Below are 15,890 nucleotides of genomic sequence, written 5' to 3' on the forward strand. Positions count from 1 at the left end.
ATTAAACACTTAGGACATAAAGATTGCTCTAAAGATTTGGGCAGTTAAAGCCTAAAAGGAAATGCATTATGTTAAACATTGTAGTCCTGACAGTGGAAAACAAGATACTTTAAATCTTCAAAGGTAAATTATTTTTTTCTCAATTGGGCTAAACTTAAGTTACAATAATTGTAGATCCTACTCATGTAAATCAAATATTGATCAATAAACTTTACTTGTAGACAACTTAATCTTTGCATTTACAACTCACATTTTCATGTCATTGTTTTGTCTTTTAACATGGTCTAATTGTAATCTGGTTATATGTTAAAAGATATTGTTCAGATTATGCATCGAAATAATTCAATATAAAAATGAGCCATTTTTGAGTGGGTTGCATATTGATATTTTCACTACTTTGTTGTTGTTGTTAACCCTCACCTGAGAATATTTTATTGATTTTTAGAGAGAGTGGAAGGGAGGGGGGGGGCAGAGAGAGAGAGAGAGAGAGAGAGAGAGAGAGAAGGACAGACATTGATGTGAGAGAGACACATCGATTGGTTGCCTCCCACATGTGCCCCAACCCAGGGCTGGGGAGTGCACCTGCAGCCCAGGTATATGCCCTTGACCAGGAATTGGACCCCAGACATATACACTCTAACCACTGAGTAACACCAGCCTGGGCTTCACTAATTTTTTTTAACAAGCCATAGGGATGAGTCATGCAATTATTTAAAAAAAACTGTTTTAAAGTTTTCAATATAGATTCTTTATACTTAAACCTAATTAAAACTTAATATAACATTTAGAATTTCTTCAGATATTACATTATACAAGTGAGATAATAAGTTTTCTTTTATATTAATTTGAGAGACATTTGTGTGCAATTTTACTGTTTGCTTTAATTTGTTTTCACTGTACTGGAAAACAACATGCTTGTAAAATATGTAGGACAACATTGTTCTCAGGGTTTTGTTCTTTTTAATGTTAATTGTGTAAACAGGTAAGAGGTCTAGAAACTGTGCTTTTCAAGAAAAAAAAAAGGAATTATTACTCTGAGTCTGTGTTACCTTCATGAAATTGTAAAGAAATTGCCTCAAAAATTATTGGAAATATAAAGTTTTTTTGTTCTTTTAATGTATGCATCAAATGTAGATTGAATGTACACTCTGCCTACATTTTCTTATTATTCAACTTTTACAGTAGTCAAGTTTTTACTCTTTGTTATATGAAAGATTATTGGACAATGCCCAAAATGCTAATGAAATTAAAAATTAGGTTATTCAGCTATCATTATCCTCTCATATTCATAGAATAGCTGTATCTGAAAATAAAGTAAGAATATATTATTTTCTATCTGGTGGGGTTATGGTTGAGATTTTTATATTTTTAAGACTTAAAACAATTTTGTTAAATAATTGCCAGTGTTAGGCAACTAGCTCACTTTGGTATTTGCTCAGTTCTTGTGTGTGTGTGTGTGTGTGTGTTTTTAACTTTGAAGTGAATGTTAGACTTTATAATGGTTTTAACCTTTTAAAAATGTTATAACATTTTTAACATGGTCAGAAATGAAGACTGTTCTTTTTTCATTGGTTATGATTCATTTCTATAGCATTTTTCAAGAAAGTTGTTATACAATGCTTAGTGATGGAATAGAATAGAACCTGTGTGGGGGAGACTTAAACGTACAATTTATTAAGTAGAGTCGCTCTATATTTATTCTAAAGTTAGTAATAGGAATGGCCTAATTTCAGAGGATCACTCTTTTTTCACACAGTACCTGCTATGAATCATAGATCTTGTAGGTGACTTCCATTCCCTTTCTGTTTCTGGCCTCGGAGTCTCAACTCACCTTGAGTGTTCTGTGAAGGTATCTTCAACGTGGCAGATCTAGCATCTCGTGAGGGTTATAACCAGGACAACGTAGGAGGTGCTGCTTAATCTGTTCTGAGAGAGAGGACATTTCATGGAAGTGCAATGTAAGCTGAATGGAGAGAAACTAACCGGGTTAAGTTTTCCTTAGCGGCTTTGCAAACTGGACCAGGTGTTAAAAAGATCAAAATCTGTACGACAGTTGAGGATGGAGTTTGGCCCGCCACACCTACTTAGAAGGTCAGTGGTGGGAGGAAGGGTTCTCAGTCTTTTTTTCCAATTATGAATTTGTGTGTAGGAGAAAGGATGTACCATTTCCTCTTCGACTGTGAAGTGTCCTTCCCCTGGGGCCTTTCATTGTCTCAGTTCCAGCAATTTAACCTGCCATCTCACTTAAGCTTTGTTCCGCCATAGAGTCTCCCATGTTTTCACTTGAAATTCTTGAGTTTTCCTTCCCTGTTTGGTGAAAGGGACATTTAAAGCTCTGTGTATTGGTGGGAAGTTTTAGGGTCATCTTTTATGTGTAATTTAAGAAATAGTCACTTTTGAGGATGTTTTCTTTATAGAATTTGTTTTGGAACAGTTATAAGTAAATCTAGCTTTCACAGTAAGAATGATATCAACTAACATTTGTTGAGAACAGATTACATGCCAGAGACTCTGCTAAGTACTCTCTTCTCTAATCCTAACAACAACCTTGTGAACTAGGTGCCAAGCTCTTTTTGAAAATAATTCAGAAGACACCTGCTATTTTAAGGGAGTACGAGTATTAGAAAAACAAACAAGAGAGGTTGATCACTGTATAGACCTAGGCTTAAACAGTTCGGGCCTGCATTATCAGACATAAAGATGAGAAATGTTTGGATTCATTTTGAAATGTTGTTAAATAACATTAATTTTGACTATTTGTTTATTTTATTTTATTTTTATCATTAAGGGCTGATTGTGTGTAAGAAAGTGTTAAATGTTTTGGTGAGGATATAGATTATTTAAACGGGTATTTGAGAGTTTATAGTAGAGTAAGGAACAGTGACTATGATTTGAATCTGGGTAGAAGTATAGACAAGTGTGGGGAGTGGCAGAAAGACTGACTGGGTGACTGACTGGGTAAGCTCAGGAGAAGCCAGTTGCATGAAAATCTGATGAGCTTCCTGAGAGAGGGCTTGCCCCAGGGAAGAAGAATTCAGTTCCTTTGAGCTATTCTGAGCTTGAATTGGTCTTGGGTATTGAGGGACAGAGCAACTCTGGCCATGGGATAGTTGTTCTTTTTAATATGGAACACTTCACAGATTTGTGTGTCATCCTTGCACAGGGGCCATGCTAATCTCTGTATCCTAATTTTTTAGGAAATGTGATGCCAAATTGAGCACTCTACACTGAGTGGCCAGATTATGATGATCTCTGAACGCATAATAATCTGGCCACTCAGTGTATATCCTATATAATACAAGGCTAATATACAAATTGTCCACTCAACCAGGAGTTCGACCAGCAGGCAGGCTGGCCAACCGCCTATGTCCCCTCCCCCTGGCCTGACCCTACCCATGCACGAATTCATGCACCAGGCCACACACACACACACACACACACACACACACACACACACACACACTAAGTGGCCAGATTATTATGCATTCAGAGATCATAATAATCTGGCCACTCAGTGTATATTTTTCTTTTAAATCCCCACCCAAAGAAATGTTTTCATTGACTTTTAGAGAGGGAGGAAGGGAGGGAAGGAAGGAAGGAAGGAAGGAAGGAAGGAAGGAAGGAAGAGGAAGAAGGAGAGGGAGGGAGGGAAGGGAGAGGGAGAGGGAAGAGAGAGAGAGAGAGAGAGAGAGAGAGAGAGAGAGAGAGAGAGAGAGAGAGAGAATGGAGGGAGGGAAAGGGGTGGGAATTCAGAGGACAGAATAAGAATTGTTACTCTGATCCTATGTCCCAAGGAAGAGTTCAGAGAGGAAAGTCTTAAAAAGAATATTTAATATTTAAGCATGAAGAGATCAGAAAGAGAGAGAATGCCAGTCTGTATGGAGAAAAATATAGAAGTAAAGATATAAACATGGCAAGTATGGGGAAGGAAGGAGAACAGTGAAACTTAATTGGTGTCATCGTGGGACACGGTAAGAGTTTCTGAGGGGCAATATAAATAAGAATTTCCTGATTGGCATTATACTCACAGAGATTAAGTAATTAGGTTACATGATGGGGAGTGAAACAGAAGTGGAGAGGAAGTAGTGGAGCAGTTTGGAGGCTACTTCAGTAGCTACAATACAATAATGCAATGCAATGCAATACAATACAATAATAGGAATGATTAGGAGCTGGAGAAGTAGCTGTGGACATAGTGAAAGGGAAAAGATTGCATAACATAATTGAGTGGGATTCCTACAACTTGGCAGCTGGTGTGGAAGAGTATGTGTAGTGGGATCAAAGATGAACTGAACTGAGCTGAAAGTTTTGGGATGACTAGGAAATATGGAAAACAGAACAGAAGAAAAACTTTTGATAAATTCCAGGACATATTGAATATGAACTGCCAACAGGATGTGCAGATAGAGATGTTTAACAGACAGCCAGGAGTTGTGGGAACTCTGGAGAGATACAGGGCCAGAGAGAGGAATTTGAAGATATGGGCATAAGGAAGGCAACTGAAGCTGGACAGTGGATAGAGTTGAGGATGTTCAGATGGGAACAGCTGAAGTGTAGAGCCTTGGAGCATATGTATTTATGTCTGTTTATTCATTCATTCATTCATTCATTCATTCATTTATGCAATTTTAGGTTCACAGCAAGTTCGAGCAGAAGGTACAGATTCCCAAGTACACTCTGCCCCCTGCATATGCCTAAGATACTTATATTAAGGGAGCAAGAAGAAAAGGAGCCAGAGGAAGAGGCAGAAAGAAGTAGTCCACCAAAGGAAAGTAAACACAAGAGTACGGAGTTTATAGAAAGCAAAAGATTTAAAGTTTAGGGTCAAGTTTAAATTGCTAAAATAATTAAATTACACAGTCCTTTTTGTTTGAAGTGGTCTTGTAAACTAAAATTATACCAAAATAGCCCTAGCCAGGTAACTAGCTGGTTAGAGCATCGTCCTCATACATCAAGGTTGGGGGCTCGATCCCTCATCAGGGCACATACAAGAATCAACCAATGCATAAATAAGTAGAACAACAAATAGATATATATATATGTGTGTATATATATATATATATATATATATATATATATACACACACACACGCACACACACACACACACACACACACACACATATATATATATATATATATATATATATATGATATATATATATCTCATTTTCTCTCTCAAAAGAAATCAATAAGTAAAATTTAAAATTATGCCTAAATAGTATTCCTAAAAAGGAATTCCTATGGAATCTACTCAGTATAGAATCTATTCAGGTATTGGTATCTTGAAATTATATTTGTTCATGGTTGAATCAGCTAGATGACATTTCAAAGTTTCCTTAAAATAAAAAATATTCCTGCCCTAGCTGGTTTGGCTCAATGGATAGAGCATCCGCCTGCAGATTGAAGGGTATCAGGTTCTATCCCGGCCAAGGGCACATGCCTGGGTTGTGGGCTCGATCCCCAGTAGGGGGCGCGCAGGAGGCAGCCAATCAATGATTCTCTCTCATCATTGATGTTTCTATCTCTCTATCCCTTTCCCCTCTCCCTTCCTCTCTGAAATCAATAAAAATATATTAAAAAATATTCCTCTTAATTCTTCTGTTTCTCAGTTCAGAAAATCATATCAATATTATTTGACTCATCTTCCCCATGTTAAATATGACCATACTTTTGTTTTCTATAGTTGCCTTAAAATATATCTTAAGAAAGTAAAATAAAAATAACTTAGTTTTTCTGTCCAAGAGTTATTTGTGAGCAATTTTAACTACTAATTTGTTTTAACCGCCCCCCCCCCCCTTCCCTTTAGTCTGCTTATAAGCTGCTTCAGAACCATTACTATAAATGAGTCATTGCTGAGGTACAGATTAAAAGCTAACATCCCAAATTCATCTAGGAGTAGTAGAGAGGACATTTGGAGGGGGTGGTAGTATGCCTATATAGGTGGGCTTCCATATTTCTCTTTATAGAGTTATGCATATTTTATAATGTACATGTGCTTATTTATTGCAGTTTATAGATGTACTTTGTGAATTGGTATTATTATTGTGCATGGTGAATAATGATATTGTACATTTCCATGACATTGTGTTTGTTATTTGCATACACTCGAAGGGGAAAATTACATGCTTGATGTGACTAAGGGCATATATGACTTAAAAAATCAGCATAAATGCAGAGGCCTTTATTTATTACCCATGTAGATCGGCAATAAAGTTTTAAACAAGGAAGTCAAAAGAGACAGGGGTGCATTTATCTCTGTATTGGACATCAACGACAAGAGACATCAAGCCCTTAGGTAGGGAACCAGCTAAGTGTCTATGGAGAGTTTCATGTTAGGATAGAAGGATGAATGTAAAGTAGCTCTTGACTTTCCTTCAATCTAAAAGGATATCATGGATGAAGTGGTGGGATTTTTGTAGTGATTTAAATGCTAATTGAGAACAGTGCCCTATAAATAGTAGACCAAAACGTGGTGTGTTCTCAGCATATCCCATCCTCACCAGTTGGGTGTTTTAGTTGTCAAGAGAAATAGTACTGGCTAACATGAGGAGAAATGGAATATGCTTGACGTATTTTGGGTGACTCACAGAAATTTAAGGAAAAGCTAAACAGCCAAGCTTTAAGACGACAGGAACCAAGACAGCAAGAACTCTGTCAAAATCCATTTTCTGGGAGATTGGAATGGCTAGGTTCCAACCATCACATCCTGTAGATTCAAATCCCCAGGAGTGAGATTCCAATTCTGTCATCTTGGATTGAGTCACCCTTTAAAAGATGGCATGCGAGAGGTTGCTGTCCTAAAGAAGAGTGAGGTGCGGTTAACACAAGAAGAGAAAAGAGGTGCTGGACAGACAAACACCAGAGACCTGCCACAGACACTTATGGTGCTTCATCCTTCTTTTAAAAAAAGTTGTAAAGAATGGGCTTGAGTGGTCTCTGAAACGAAATCTAGATTTGTATACACTTACATGTGCAGATAGACATCCCACTCATACGTATTTTATACACAGCCTTCGGATGGTCTCTGCCACTCTTTCCCTTTACTCACTGCTCTTGTGGTTGACTTACCGAGTGGCACACTACAGGCTGCCTTTTTCCCCTCAAAGAGAAAATTTAAAGAAGTCCAAAAAGGCCCCCAGGACCCATTATTATAGAGTGTCATATATGACAAGTACTGGGTTGGCGTAATACGGAAAGTCATTTTTGGGTTGATAATGAAGGCGGTTTATTTTTTTTAGGCTAAGAACTGTGTTTCCCTATCATTTGGCTAGAGTGGAATTTACATAGACTTACGTGAATATTCTTATCTGCCGGTAGGAGGAGATCCTCCTGCTGAAATAAGCTTTTCCTTCTGGTGTGCTGTTTGGCTTCTGGTTCAGAACTTCATTTACTGCGTTAAAAACAGGTCCAGTGCTGTCAACAGAAATCTAGAGCTTGCATGTAATTTTCCTCCCTGAAAACATCTATTTTTTATTACATCTTTTATTACATCTGTTTTTCTCAAAATAAGATGGTTTGGTTTGTGATGTCATTTAAAAAAAAATTAACCACGAGTGGAGCTAGCACTGTCAGTGATACTATGGGAAAGATTTTAATTGTCAAAGGCCCTGTGGATCACATACACCAACTACCTCTGCACTAAGCAGTGTTAGTCTTGTGGGCTGGAACAGCTAAGCTCGATCAGGGTTGTAGCAGTGGTGATCGTGGGAATGGCAGACACTTTTATATGTGTACATTGTGTAGCAGGGTTGCTTATGAAGATTATTATCCAACAGGAAATAAGCATTCTACAGACTGTGAAGGTTGGAAGGGACCAGGCTGATGCTAACTGTCTTGACGAGCTTGAAGAAAGGTGAGATTTGAATGCCATGGTCATGATAATCCACAAGATGGAGTCATTTTACACTGATAAAACATTTCCCAATTGAACACATGCGTGAACAATGCTGCTTTTAGCAAGATAAAGCCCAAAGTAAGAACATTTGGTTTATTACATTAAAAAAATATGGCTAGAAAACCACACAAAAACTACTGCTTTGATGATCACTTTGTCATTCCAGATTTTATTAGCTCATTTTGCCAAGACTGTAGGTTGAAAATTTCCTCTGTAAGATTAAATATGCCTCTTTTTCCCTTATGCTATGTTTACAGGAGATATAACTGGATCTTTGGAAAATCTAATGGATTTTTGTTTACAAAATTATAACTCATTTCAAAATATTAAATGATAGAAATGAAAAAAAAATGTGTCACAGCATAACAAGTGGCACACAGTAGGTGCATAGTATGTTTGTAGGTGAACAAGATTGGTTACACAAGAAAAGTAAAACAGAAATTGTGCTATATTGAAATAATGTGCTAATTTGTCTCCATGCAAAATAGTTGGCTGTTTAATAGGTCTGCTTTGTGCTTCCATCTTTTTTTCTTTTTACCGTGTTGAAATATATGTTCCAAGAAAAAGTCATTTCCTCAAATTAATAGAGTTCTTAATATCTTGATTGATAGCGCATATAATAGTTATATGGGTTATTGTGGGATTATTTATTCATTTTTGTTCTAGGCATTTAAGAAATAATTGAACTGAAATGAGTAGATGAGATTGGATTCTATTTTAGTTATTTATTTTGGAATTGTTACTATTGAATCATGTGTTTTAGTCTTGACTGTATTTCTACGAAAGATTTTGAAGCAGTTTGACCAATAATTTTCCTTCTCTTTTCCCTTTTTTAACAAAAGGTAGTGAATGTCACCTGCTTTCTTTCTAGACATGCAGATAGTAATGTGTAAAGTGTAAGTTTATTAATAATGTGAACAAAGCCTTTTCAGAGAGGAAGGGAGAAAGAGAGAGAGAGATAGAAACATCAATGATGAGAAAGAATAATTGATCATCTGCCTCCTGCATGCCCTCCACTGGGGATCGAGCCCACAACCTTGGGCACATGCCCTGATAGGAATTGAACTGTTGCTGCTCAACCACTGAGCCATGCCGACCAGGACAAACTTTCAATATCTTCCAAAAAAATTTTTTTCATTTATAAAATAAAAGTGATGTGTATAGATGTGATCTTCTCTAAAATAAGTTCTTAAATTCAGGTAAGGATGAGCCCAGTTTTAATTAAATCCAATCAACAGAAATTGATAGCTTATTGAACATTATAAGGCTCTGTTTTGTCCTACCTTTTATTTATTCATTTATTTATTTTTTCATTTTTATTGAATTTATTGGGGTGGCACTGGTTAACAAAATTATACAGGTTTCAGGTGCACAATTCTACAACACATCATCTGTACACTGTATTGTGTGATCACCACTCCAAGTCAAGCCTCTGTCCAATCACTATTTATCACCCTGGCAATCACCAAGCACACTATTGTCCATTTCCATAAGTCTTTCCTTCCTTCCTTCCTTCCTTCCTTCCTTCCTTCCTTCCTTCCTTCCTTCCTTCCTTCCTTCCTTCCTTCCTTCCTCCCTCCCTCCCTCCCTCCCTCCCTCCCTCCCTCCCTCCCTTCTTCTCTCTCTCTCTCTCTCTCTCTCTCTCTCTCTGTCTCTCTCTCTCTCTCTCTCTCTCTCTCTCTCTTCTTTCTTTTCCCTCAATCCCACCTTTTAAAACTTAGGACACTAGAGGAGGAATAAGGAAGTGATAGAGCAGGTGAGAAATGAAGAGCATCAGAGAGTGGGGATGGAAGTCTTCCATCCAAGCTGGCATACCAGCTGCTCTAAGTAATACGTTGATCATAGAATGCCTAGATTCTTCCCTTAAATTATGAACAGGATACTCTTTGTTCTTAAACTCTTTCTTCCATCTGGTAATTCAGTCTGTTTTGGAGAATAAATATTTTTCTCCTATTCTTGATTCAACTTTTTGGTATCAGAAATCCATCTATTTGAAAATTTGATTTTACTAGCTTTTGGTACTCTTGATACACTCTAAAAAATACATGTCCTGCCAGGCCGGTGTAGCTCAGTGGTTGAGCATTGATCTATGATCCAGGATGTCACGGTTCGATTCCCAGTCAGGGCACATGCCCAGGTTGTGGGCTTGATCCCCAGTGTGGGGCGTGCAGGAGGCAGATGATCAGCGATTCTCTCTCATCACTGATGTTTCTATCTCTCTCCCTCTCCCTTCCTCTCTGAAATCAATAAAACATATATATTAAAAAAATACACATTCCAAGCCCTGAATTTATTAATGTTGGAGGGCTCTTGCCTCAAACTTGATGGACACTACTAGTAGATTGTCAGTTGTCTCTGTCAAATAGACATAGAACCTGTGGTTCAAAACTTTTATTTGCAAGTGGGAACCAGAAAGACCTCTCTGTACTGAACTAAGCAGGGATATAAGTAAATGGTATGAATATCAAAATTACCATAATGATGAAATAACTTTCTTATCTCTTATTTCTTATTTATAAAGTAATATGTACTATAGAGGTTTTTCAGTCAGGCTTAAGATAATAAGTGTAAGTCTTTTACTTCGCACAGTGTTTTCATGAAGGTAGATATATGGTTGTTTTTTCTGTTAGAAGTTTAGAAGACATTAAAGAGTATAAGTATGGTTAGGATCAGCAAGCATATCTCAGGAGAGAAGAAAATAAATTATAGGTTGGGAATTAAAGTAACTTTGGAATGGAACATTGGGAAGAAAACTGGTGGAAAGATGTTTCTTGAATGATTTTATTAGAACATCAAAAAAGTAAAACTTGTGAACTTTTGTATTAGAATATATATGTTTGACTTATTATCTATTTTTAATGATATGTCAACTTTTAAAAATGAAGATCAAACCTGAAATTACTGCTTGATAATTAAACTCTAGTCTGAACTTATAAAATGTTTTAGCTTAAGCTGATTGTGAATGAATCAGTATGGTTAACACATCTGTAGTGGTTGAACAAATGAAGTATGCAAGAGCATATGTTGGACTATGTGGAGAAAATTTGGAAAATTGAATTTCTTTAAACTGCAGATCTTGTTCCCCAGTTTTTGTGTTTGTTGTCATGAAAATAATTACAAGCCCACATGCCCGGGTCTTAATGAAAACCTGGTGCCTGCAGAAATAATCAGAAGTATAACATGCTACATTCTCCTTCTAACCCATTTCATCTAACTTAACATTTCAACAGTATTTAAAAAAAAACAACTTTGAGTATATCAAACTCATGCAGATGCTCAGCTTTTAAAATTTCTTGTCATGTGGCAAACAAAAGAAGAAGAAGTAATTGAACGGGACTGGCATTTGTAATCTAACATTTTTCAAGCTAAAGAGAAATTTTAGGGCCTTATACTTTTAGAAATCCATTTCCAAGGTTGGTCTATACCGCCTTGTTATCTAAGTATCTTTAGGAGCCCACCTTTAATCTAGGCTGTAGTGATAGAAAATAGCAGCAACCCTCACCACCACTCTTTGCACACTTTCTGCCAGGCTGCCTATCTTCATTGTGGGGGTGCTTCCTTGTTTTCCCAGTGTGGATTTCTGTGAGTAGCCGGGGGTGGCGGGCCCACTCCATTTCTGCTAAGGTGAGCATAGAAATTCAAGGGAATGGAATTTTCCAAGCCTCATCTCTTGTTTGCTGTAGGAATGTAGAGCAGACACAATGACTCAAATGTAACTCCATATGTGTCTTAATGAGATTCAGACCCACTCATCCTTCTTTTGTTTTTTGTTCTCCTTTAAGCCTGCTCTATTCAGGGTATATTCTTTTTTTAAAAAAATATATTTTTTTATTGATTTCAGAGAGGAAGGGAGAAGGAGAGAAACATCAATGATGAGAGAGAATAATTGATCAGCTGCCTCCCACATGCCTCCTGCAGGGGATCAAGCCCGCAACCCGGGCATGTGCCCTTGCTAGTGACCTCCTGGTTCATAGGTAGACTCTCAACCTGAGCCACACTGCCTGGGTTACTCAGGGTATATTCTGGTATGACATAGATGGTTCTGAGTTTCGAAAAGATAATGGTAGTTGTTTAATAAGTGCTATTGAAAAATTATATATATATTTTAAAAACAGGAGACCAATAGCTTTCAGGACATCACTCAAAGCATTTCAGAGAGAAACTAGGATAGTAACCTTATATGTAACATGCAATATACTTTAGTGTTAGGTTTTTAAAGGTTCGTTATTTCTTTGCTTTTTCACACATTTCAGTAATTCTAACGTGTTTACGGGAGGACCCTTGGGTTGCGGTAGATTGAATGAGGAAGAGGAGAAAGACCCAAGCTTATTTTGGAATAGGCATGTGGCAAATAAATGCTATCTTGAGATTTGGGTACTCCTTGTTTTGGGGAGTACCAAAAACTGTTATTCAACTCATTCTATCCCCTCGCAGTGAGGATGTGTATGAGGGGCCATGTAAACCTCTCTGAGAGCCACTGTTAGCAACGTATTTGTTCTCCACCTGACACCAGGGTAGACAAAGTGTGTTACATGTCTGCCTTGGAGACAGATAAGGTCTGTGCTTCCTGGATTAATTGTTAAGGAACTGTTATTCTTCTGGGAAGAAGAGAAATGAGAGAAGGAGGGGCTTGCCATAAACAGAAATGAAGCTAAAACATTTATTTTAGGATTAATCACTGATACTGCTCTAACCAAGACTATCATATTTAGTTTAGCTCTAGAATTTTTAATGATATTCATCAGGGTATAACTCAGATACATTGAAATTTACCATTTTTAGGTGACCTATTTGATCAGTTCTGACAAATGTGTGGTTCTGTAGCCATCCATCATCGCAATCATGATCTAGAAAAGTTTCCTCCTGTGCCTTTGCAGTTGGTCCTCTTCCTCCATGACCTTCCCAAACTGCTGATCAGCTCTCTTTAACTGGAATTTTGTTTCTTCTAGAATTTTATACAAATGAAATCACATAGTAGGTACTTTCTATTTTCATATAGTATGTATACTTATGTGGCTTCCTTCAGTTACCATAGTGCTTTTAAGATTCAGCCATGTTATCAATGCTGAATCTATAATTGTTTATGTTTATGGTATAATACTATTCCACTATATGGATAACACAATAATTTGTTTAGCCATTCACCACTTAAAAGACATTTGGATTCTTTTTAATTTTTTGGCTAATACAAATAAAGCTGCTATGAATATTAAGGTAAAAGTCTTTGTGTGGACAGGCTTTCATTTCATTTATGTAAATATTTAGGAGTAGAATTGCCCGATCATGTAACAAGTATATGTTTAACTTTATAATAAACTGCCAAACTACTTTATGAACTGACTTCATTTTTCATTGCTCATAGCAAGGTGAGAGAGTTCTAGTTCCTCTGTATCCTTGCCTATATAAGTTAATGTCAATTTTCTTAATTTTAGCTATTGGTATGAGCTTGTAAGGGTATCTCATTTATTTATTTTCATTGTTGTAATGACTGGTGCTGTTGAAGATTTTTTTATGTGTGTATATGTAATCCACATATCTTTTTTTGTGATATGACTGTGCAATTATTTTGCTGACTTTACAAGACAGATCATCTTCATGAGTTTAATAATTCTTTATAATTTTGGATATAAGCATTGTGTTTTCTTCCATCTATGGCTATTATTTTCATTTTCTTAGTTTTCTTAAGAGGAAATGTTTTTCATGTTGTAGTCTAATTTATTGATATTTTCTTTTATATTTATGTGCTTTGTGTCCCATTTAAAAAATTCTTGACAAACTCAAAATGCTTTGTTTCCTTGACATTATGTAGTTTTAATGTTTATATTTAGTCTAATCTACTTGGGCAGATTATTTCCACTTTATTCTTTTTCAAAATTGTCTTTGCTATCTTAATTATTTTTGCCTTTCTGTATAAATGTTAGCATAATCTTATCTATATGAAAAAATCTTTCTTGGATTTTCATAGGAATTGTTTTAAACTTGTGTAAAAATTTGGGGAGAATTGACATCTTTACTAAAATGTTAAACTTTCAATCCATGATCACAGTATATCTTTCCATTTATTTAGATCTTTGATTTCTATCATTAGTATTGTGTAGTTTTCAGCATGTAAGTCCTGTACATGTGTTTTTAGATGTAGACCTCTTATTTCATTTCCCCCCCTGAGTGGTTATAAGGGTATTGTGTTTTATAATTTTAGTGTTGACATGTTTATTGCTTATATAAATATATAATTGATTTTTTTTGCATGCTTATCTCATATAATGCTACCTTGCTAGACTTACTTAATCTATGAAGGTTTTTTTGTTGTTGGCAGTAGTGGGATATTTTGTTTGTTTGTTTTTTGGGGGTATAGGTTCCTTGGAATTTTCTACACAGACAGCCATAGCATTTGGAATTAGAGTTTTATTTCTTTCCAATCTGCATGTCTTTTATGTCCTCTCTTTGTACTACATTAAATAAGGAGTTGTAAGAACAGACATCTTTGCCTTGTTCCCTGCTCTTAGGAGGAAAGCTTTGAGTCTTTTTTACCATTAAGTATAATATTATCTATAGGTTTTTTGAAGATGCTTTTTATCAAGTTGAGGAAGTTCCCTCCTATTTCTATTTTTCTGAACATTTTTTCTCATAAATGGGTGTTGAATTTTGTCAAGATATTCTCTTGTGATTTTTATTTTGTATCCTGTTTATGTGGTAGATTGAGTTGCTTGATTGATTTTCATATAAGAACCAGCTTTCCATCCCTGCAGTATACTTCAGTAGGTCATGCTGTATAATTCTTTATATTGTTATATTGTTGAATTCTGTTTGCTAATGTTAAGGATTTTTGCATCAATATTCATAATGAATATTGATGTAGAGGTTTTAGTTTTCCTTTCCCTGTCTCTGTCTGGTTTTTGTATCATGGTAATATTAGCTTCTTAAAAACTCTACGTCAGTATCTTGAGATTTTTGTCTTTGATTCATAGATTATTAAAAGTAGTTGTTTAGTTTCTAAGTGTGTGTGGGATATTTCTATTATTTTTAGTTTGATTCCATTCTAGTCAGTGAACTCAGTGTGATTTTATTTATTTTAATTTTGTTGAGTTTTTTTTAATGGACAGGGTATTTTATCTTAGTATATTTTCTGTGGGCTTTGAAAGTATATGTATTTTGGTGTTCTTGGGTGAAATGTTGTATATTGATTGGATCCTACTGGTTGATGGTGTTAAGTTCTTATAGATCCCTGCTGATTTTCTGTTTGTTCTATCAGTTCTTTCAAGAAGCATATTGAAGGCACCAACTATAATTGTGAATTTGTCTATTTCTTCCTTTAATTCTATCAGTTTTTGTGTAACTTATTATGCAGCTCTGTTATTTGATACATATCCATACGATTGCTATCTCTTCTTGGTGGATTGATGATGTTATTATTATGTAATAACTTTTTCTGTCTCTGGTAATTTTCTTTGCTCTGAGGTCTACTTTTATCTGATTTTAATATAACTACTCCTGATTTCCTTTGAGTGATGTTTACGTGATATATCTTTCTCCATCATTTTACTTTCAATTTGCTTATATTTGATGTGACTTTGTAGACAGCTTGTAGTCAGGGTATAGTTTGGTCATGTGGGAAGAGGGAAGGATGCTTCATTACTTCTGGGCAGGCGGTGGGAGTTTGGCTTCCCCTGCAGTGTCCACTGATGACACTGGGGACTGGTTACTAACTTCTGGGATGAAAGTCCCAGCCTCCCACATGGCTTTCTCTCACATATCAGTTGGAATGTTGGGGTGACTCATTACAGTGTTGAGAGAATGGAAGTCTAGGATCCTCAGTTGGCTTGTGCTGGTGTGGGTGATGGTGGAACCACAGCTTTTTTCCCTCTGGTGTTTGGCTGGAGTGGGGCTGTTATTGCCTACGGTTTTCTATATTTTGAAGCTGTCCCTCTCCAGGTCCTTTGGCTAAAGGGAACAATCTTTTGTTAGGGCTTTTGGTTTTTGTTTGTGCCTGTTAT

General features: G+C 36.2%; 1 protein-coding gene and 1 non-coding gene across 2 annotated transcripts in view; one reads left to right on the forward strand and one right to left on the reverse strand.

Annotated features, from left to right (window-relative positions):
• Positions 1-15,890, forward strand: part of ADAMTS3 (ADAM metallopeptidase with thrombospondin type 1 motif 3) — a 231,747-nt gene that overhangs the window by 41,888 nt on the left and 173,969 nt on the right. The gene's annotated exons all lie outside the window — the stretch shown is intronic.
• LOC114228340 (U6 spliceosomal RNA) lies at positions 3,119-3,221 on the reverse strand. The gene has a single exon (XR_003614483.2). It is a non-coding gene; the product is annotated as a U6 spliceosomal RNA (small nuclear RNA).

This window comes from Eptesicus fuscus, chromosome 2, assembly GCF_027574615.1.
Source record: "Eptesicus fuscus isolate TK198812 chromosome 2, DD_ASM_mEF_20220401, whole genome shotgun sequence".
Lineage (NCBI taxonomy): Eukaryota > Metazoa > Chordata > Mammalia > Chiroptera > Vespertilionidae > Eptesicus > Eptesicus fuscus.